We start from the raw sequence: 7599 nt of genomic DNA on the forward strand, positions 1-7599 counted from the left end.
CGTATCAGCTTTAGAGATTGGCGATTATGGTTCTGGTAATAATGATGGTGAAAAAGTCGACGAAATTATGGATGGAAGTTGATTTATCTGAGAGATAAACTTCTTAATGTAATATAAATTGTCATGTTTGTGTACAATAGCGCAATAAATAAATATTGTATTCTACAACATAAATGATAATACTTTTATACTGATAATTAAAGCAATTAATCAAAATTATTCCCTAGCCAGTCCAAAATATCAAAATGCACAACGTTAATATTTAAGTTTTCACTTCTGCCGGCACTTTTTTTTTCAGATAATTTTTCGCAGAAGTTATTATTTCTTTCAACATAATTATTTCTTTTTGTGTATTAACTGAATTTCCAGATCAACTGGATACACATTTGCTTGTTTAGATAATAAAAAAAGACACATTTTTAATCTAGGGTTGTTTTCATAATACAACTTTTAAAAATAGACAACCACTAATAAATCATTCTTTGGATCAGAGCACTGTCGTGGTGATATTTATGTAACTTTTCGTTGGTTTCTTTATTTGCTCTTCACATATATGAGTATTAAAATTAATCTATATGTGAGGCAGATGAAATCAACAAAGTGGCGGAAACTAACAATATAACGATAGCGAAAATGTCAATATCTAAAAAGTTAGTATTTCGTCAAATCTCCCCGTATAATTTAATTTTCATTTTCTGTATAATGATAGTGTACTCATCTTGTCAACATCCAAATGTAATCAAACCAGTCTTATCATGTTTTGAAACCATTAAAATAGTACAAGTGATTAGTTATTGATTTTAGAGATGTTATTAAATTTAACAAATAAGCGATATTCAATAATTTGTTTATAAAAGCTTCTTTTTCTTATTATAAAATTCAGTAATCATTTGCTATATACATAGTATAGTTATATTGTTGAACTTTAACTTGTAAGTAGTTTCAACCACAGGAAACGTGTTAGTACGTCTCCTTGGTGAAACTACTTTTTAGTTGAGTTTCATCTACGTCTTTCAAATATTGTGCATTGTTTCAAGTAAGTATTGTAGATTTATATAATTTATCTGTTCTATATTAAACTTTATGTCGCCTCGGTAGCTATAATTTCAACCAATAGTTATAGGTAGGTATTAGAATAAATGTATATGTGATTTTTGTGGATTTCAGTTGAAAAAATATTAAGTAGCTAGGCTATTGGTGATTTATAAGAATTTTACCAATTCTCTGCTACTTAGGTTTTCTTCGACCTAAGCAACATTCCTTTTGTAGGTGGAAATAAATTATTGGAAAATATTTTTTAAGAAGCATAGGAATTTCAAATAAAAATTTTATCTAACTAACTTTCAAACTAAATTTCAATAAAACGTCGCGATAAATCATAGTAAATGGTTCCGCTACATTCTCATTATATTTATGAGAATCTAAATCAATCAGTATCAAAACAAGAGCAGAAAGGTATACGTTGAATCAACAAAAACGATAATTATTATATTAAATATAAAAATACTGTTTATGGTAAGTGCCTATATATTATGGTTGCAATAGAGTAGTAAAAAGAGTAGAATTTTCCGGTTTGGTTGTTAACTGTCAAAAGCCGACAGTTTAAAAGCCGTTCAAGCTTTTGGGTTACAGGAAACGAATTCATTCCTTTGAACCAACGCGGTTTCATTACTTTTCGTTCAAAAATAATTTCAATTCATCCGAAGTAACCATTAATTGATGCAAGAAAAAATGTCTATTTATCTTTACTGTGTTTTCCCCCACGACATCATTCCTTTTTGAAATTTTATTTATATTCTTGAAATTTATTATCCATCCCTCATTTGCTATAAAGTTTGTGATGCTTATAATAGACGCAAACTCTTTTGCTTCTTCTTGTGACTAGAAAAGGCAGGATAAGACACTTATCCTCTACACTGTCTTAGCCAAATGACCAGGCTTTCTTATAGGAAGCTCTATTCCTATTCTACATTAGTTTCATTCCTTACTTAAATAGTATGAGAAGTATCGTAGTAAAACGACTTTGAACTTGTCTCAAAACTTTATCTATAACATTTTTTAATTGTTCGAATTACCAAGCACTTAAAAGTGCTTACATTAAGGCAAAATATTTCAGAAATAATTCAACCGAAAAAATTGGTTTATGTTTTCGTTACTTAGTCGAGATTTGTAGCTCTTCATATCCATTTTGATTTAAACAGCCCCGAACAAAAGTAAGTAGCCTATTTGTAACAAATAAATATTGAGAGAAAGAGAGAAATGATTTAGTTTAAAAAAATTGTTATAATTTGTAGATAAAAGCTTGTAAAAACTAAAAAATAAACAAAAAATAACTAAATAAAATAAAATTTCAATATACAGAAGAAAACCACAATGAGTAAAAAAATTATAGGTAATAGTAAAAAGTAATAATTATTATATAAGTCCACAGAAAAATTAAACCAGTTTGCAGTATGCCCGGGTATTGAATATTATTATTAGTTTAGAAGTCGTTTACAGAGTAAAAGGCACATTCCAGTAAATATGCTCTCAAATTAATGCAAAATTCTCGAAAAGATGTTATGGATTTGATTTCAATTGCACTTCTTTGCATTGTAAAATATCGAGCCCTTAACTAATTCTAATAGTGGAGAAGATAGGTAAAGGTCGTTCTCCGCGTTACTCAGTGGATAGCCGTGCAACAACTTCTCGGAAAATGGAGAAGGGTGCTAAATTTAGGAAAACGGATTCAAAGGTAAATAAGGAAGGAAGAGTCAGAATTTTTAATCTTTTGAAGAAGTGTCTGCAGTGAGCCCTGCTGTTTAGTCTGAATAAATATCTAACAGCTCTCTTTTGTGGTTTGAAGATTCGCACAAATTGAGTCGCACCACACGTACTCCAGAAGGGAAGAGCATATCGGAGATGCGACTCAATAAGGGGATGATAAGCTGTGTAATAAGGAGGTGGATAAGTTCAGATCTTTGGAAACTGCAAAACAGGAGGAACTTAATTTTTTAGATAAGGCGGCAATATGTAACTTCCATTTCAAAGAATTGTTCACAACAAGCCATGCAAATTTTATAGATTCAATGGTGGTGTTGATGAAATGAAAAAGGCAGTAATATATTTTTATATGATAAAACTTCGGTTTTAGAAACGTTGAGACAGATAAGATTAGAATCGTACCATGATTTAAAAGTTTTTACAGAGGAGTGATGACCGTTTAGGCTAGAGTAGACATTATTTAAAAACCCAAATTGATGGGTAGTAAGTCTTTTATATTTAACAGAAATGATAAAGGCCTCTTTTTGACCAATCTTTTTTAAGGCTTTTATTTTGGAACAAGAAATAAAATTTCTGCTACTAATAACTTCAGTAATGCTTTCAAGTTCTTGGAAGTTGTAGAATTGGAAGAGCTTTCGTGATACATTGTTGTTCTTAAAGTTGATTTATTGAAAGAATTTTCAGTAATTGTTCCATTAATAAATTCAAAATATAATTCGTTTTTTCTTACAAAACTATCATTTTTACACAGAAACGTCAGTTTTCATTCTAGTTTCATATTGGTATGATATATGAAATGATTTGAAGACACCGGTCGTAGGAAAAATTTATTTTGTTCTTTGTGAAAATTGTGCCAATACTCTCTTATCATATCTTCATAGATCCAAACCAATTTGATTAATAACGACCTTGTAGGAAAACCCATTACAAAATTTTAAACCGTAATTTATCAATCTATCTATTACATACATTAGGCTAAATATAAACGCGAATGAACAAGATGAAAGATAAAAACAAATTGAAGAATACTGAAGTGACGTATCGAACCTAAATTAACAGTTATTTTATTGATACTAGATTATCCAACACATCTTTTAGTTTGACTGAAGAATGCTTTGTTAAATTATAATAATTATATAAAACATCTACTATGTAATTATTTCTATTAAGAAAATAATTTTGTTAATTCCACTGTCAGAATTTAATATCACTATACACTATTCTCGGGAGCGGTTCTATTTGGCGCCCCTCACAGGTATAGTAATCGTCATCAAGAAAGCAACTATTGACGTCCGTAAAATGTTGAAAGACATCATGTCTAAGTCATATTTTGAGAGGTGATAAATATACTCTATTATAGCTTATACTCAAGAGCAAGATCGAGGGGCGGCGTGGAATTGGAAAAAAGCAACAGTCGTGGCTCAGGAATATTCGAGACTGGACCGGCACAAGAAAGACCAGTAAACTTTTTCTCTTTGCAGAAAACGGTACAGCTTTTGGTGATCACTAAGGTTAAGGAATATGAAATAAAATCACGGTCTAAGGCTAAGACTTTGTAAAAACGGACAATGCCTACAGAAGTACCGAGACCCAGGTCAGGTTTAAAATATTTTATTGGACATATTCTAATAAATAAGTACTAAAAACCACCAACTAATAGCTAAGTGCTGTAACCGTGTGTTTTGAGGTGATCCTTGAGGTGTATAAAAATTGTTAGACATTCTTTGCATAGTATTTATTTTGCTGATAGGAGTTTGGAAGCTAGGCTCCTATATAAGAGAGATTTCTAAAGGTTCTACCAAGAAGAATATTAATATGCTCAGCAAAGTTCATGGGGTTTTTAGATCGATAGATTATCTTTACTCAAATTTATCAAAATTTTGTTCAGTTCCTCGATCTTTCTAGTAAGTTTGAGTAAATTTCTCTAATATTGGATAACTTTCTGGTCTTTCTGTGAAAATTTATTCCTCGAAAGCTTGCTGAAAGACAATGCTACGGCACTGTTTATGAGGAGCTACAATCTATCTCGAGCGCAATTGAAAATATCTAACTAATTCGTGCTAAGCGTGGGGTGTCAGATTTAATTTTTTAAATGCAACTTCCTCATTTGCGACGTTTCCTGTCCAATTTAATATCCCGCATTTTCAAACATTGTTCTTTTTCACCGATACATGAATGGTAATCCACACATACATACAGGTCATAATTGAATCTCACCACTTGACATGCACGGTCATGTCATCTATCAATGAAATTAATAATAAAGACTCAAGTGCTTTATTTCGTAGATACAGTGGTGTGGTGTGCAACTGTGTTAAATTAAAGTTAACAATAAACTTTATATTGAAGCGATTTCGTTGTGTGAAAAAAAAAAGTACGAAATAAGTAAGTTTATAACGGCAATTCTTGTGATTGAAAGTTAAGTTTATTTTTAGACCAATATTGTATTTATCATTTTTTTTAATTAGTTTTACCCTATGTTGGATTCAAACTAACGTTAGCTTAATAATAATAAGCATTATTTTGTCACGAATATTATTTAAAGAAAATAATCTTATTATGACTGATTTAATAATAATAATAAAAGTTACTACGAACCAATATATATAATAATATCTTTTTTTACTTGATTGACCTATGCCGATGGTCCTATTTAAAGAAACGAAAAGCGGTAAAAGAAAAAAAAATCAGTTGAACGGCATCTAATTATTAAAGTAGCTATTATTATAGAAAATAATGTTATAATATACTTTATATTAGAGTTCTATTAAAATAGCTAACTTAGTTTAAATCACTATATTTCACTCAATTAACATACATCTTATATACGACGACACTTTTTGTTATGTATGTGGAGAATTAACTTTTAGACTCCAAATACATCTTGTGTAAAGTATTAGATTGGGCTGAATAAGAACTCAGACATATACTAATTGCTATACTAATGATTTTGACCGATTCAAAGATAATGTAAGTGATTGTGATTTCTATTCCTCCCAAACAAAATACATTACAACCAAGTCTAAGTACTATACAGTATCCAAACTTGTTATCGGCCAATAGACCCATCCTACATATTGCCGAACTGCAAGTGCCAAAGCCAAATTAGGAGTCATCAACTTCAAAAATTCGCACTTATTGACAAAAAGTGCTTCAAATGATTTAATACATGATCTGTCTAAAAAATTAGGCAGAGCTTGTGAGGTCTAGATTTAACGGCTGTAATTCAGATTTCCTAGGCATATGATTTAGTCTATACTAATAAAGTTTCTGTTTTGATGAATTTAATAAATTTTTAATAAGATCCAAATCATAGGCAATTACTCATTGACTCCTAACGGAAATAAATTTACTTCAGTGCCAGTTTCTCGTGGTTCTAACATGAAAAAGTCTTAGAGATATAGAAGTCTCCTTCATAAAAAAATTAAATATAGTGAACACGATTAAAAAGTATGTGGCGATTTTGAAGTCATTGCACTTTTTCTTGGACTACAGGTCGGTTATATACAATTTTGCTGAATCCTGATGCTATTCTTCTACCACCGTTATATATAAGGCTCGACCTGATAAAAAAAATTTGTAAAAGCTTTTCCTAACGATGGCAGTAGATTTGTATATATGAAAAAAAATTCCCCAAACTGGCAATAATTGAAGAAGGAATATTTATATATTAAAAAATACGACTGATAAAGAATCAGATGATTGAGGTAAAATTCGCCTTGAAAATTTTATAAAAGATGTCCAAACATTTCTATAAAATCATACATCGAAAAAGACTAATAAAGGAACTTATCATGTCATATAGAGCTTTGGGGTGTAATATCATTAGAAATACAAATGCTGGATTCTCATCTGGAATTTCTTTCGGCAAATTTGAGTGCTGTCAGAAACGAACAAAGCAAAAGGTTCTATCAGGACATTTCCTTAATGGAGAAGCGCTATCAAGGAAAAGAAGTCCTGGAATGCTAGCAGTTTATTGTTGGAGATTGAAAAAAGGCCTTTCAGAAGCCAGAAGTTGAAGTATCCGAATCATGTTGATTGTTTTCATAAGAGAATATGGTATTTGCAATTTTATTTATGGGTGATTCCGTTCTAACTGTGATTTTTTGTATTCAAAATTTCAAGATTTTAAAATTTAACTTTTCTAACTTTTTTATGCATATTATTCATCTATTTTACTGTAAAAATAAAACTCTAAGAGGAATTTACTACAACTTCAAAGTATCACGAGCAAGACACAAATGTCGGATTTTGAGTTCCACGGTACTGACTCATTTATCCACGGTACTGACATGGTAACTTAAGATATTAAACAACAAGTGCATCAATTTTCCTCAGTTTGATCATAAACATTAGAATTTATAAGGTAATTAGTTTAAATCATTTGTTACGACAAAAAAAATTAATAATTTATCGGTAAATTCTAGGAATGGACATGACACGGTACTGACATTCAAGTGATGTAGTATAAGTTTTCTTTAAGTGGCAAGTTATATTGTATAAAAATAATGTTTAAATATCTTAAGAATTATTCAATTAACACAAAATTTTTATTAATTGATTATTAATTAATGACTAGTACAAAAAAACAATACAGGACATTGAATATCACAGTTAGAACGGAATCACCCTTATGTTTGCAAGTGAATTATCTATACATCCTTCAGCGACATTGATAGACAATGTCTCTTTAAATTTGTGATATCAGCAAATAACGTCGCTGAAGTTCGACAAATCAATGACCCGTATAATTTTTAGGATTTGGTAGATTTTTCATAATTTTTAATCAAACTGATGTATGGAGAATGTGATGACCGTAATGAGAACTATTGACTC

The sequence above is a fragment of the Diorhabda carinulata genome, chromosome 3, assembly GCF_026250575.1.
Source record: "Diorhabda carinulata isolate Delta chromosome 3, icDioCari1.1, whole genome shotgun sequence".
In the NCBI taxonomy this organism is placed as follows: domain Eukaryota; kingdom Metazoa; phylum Arthropoda; class Insecta; order Coleoptera; family Chrysomelidae; genus Diorhabda; species Diorhabda carinulata.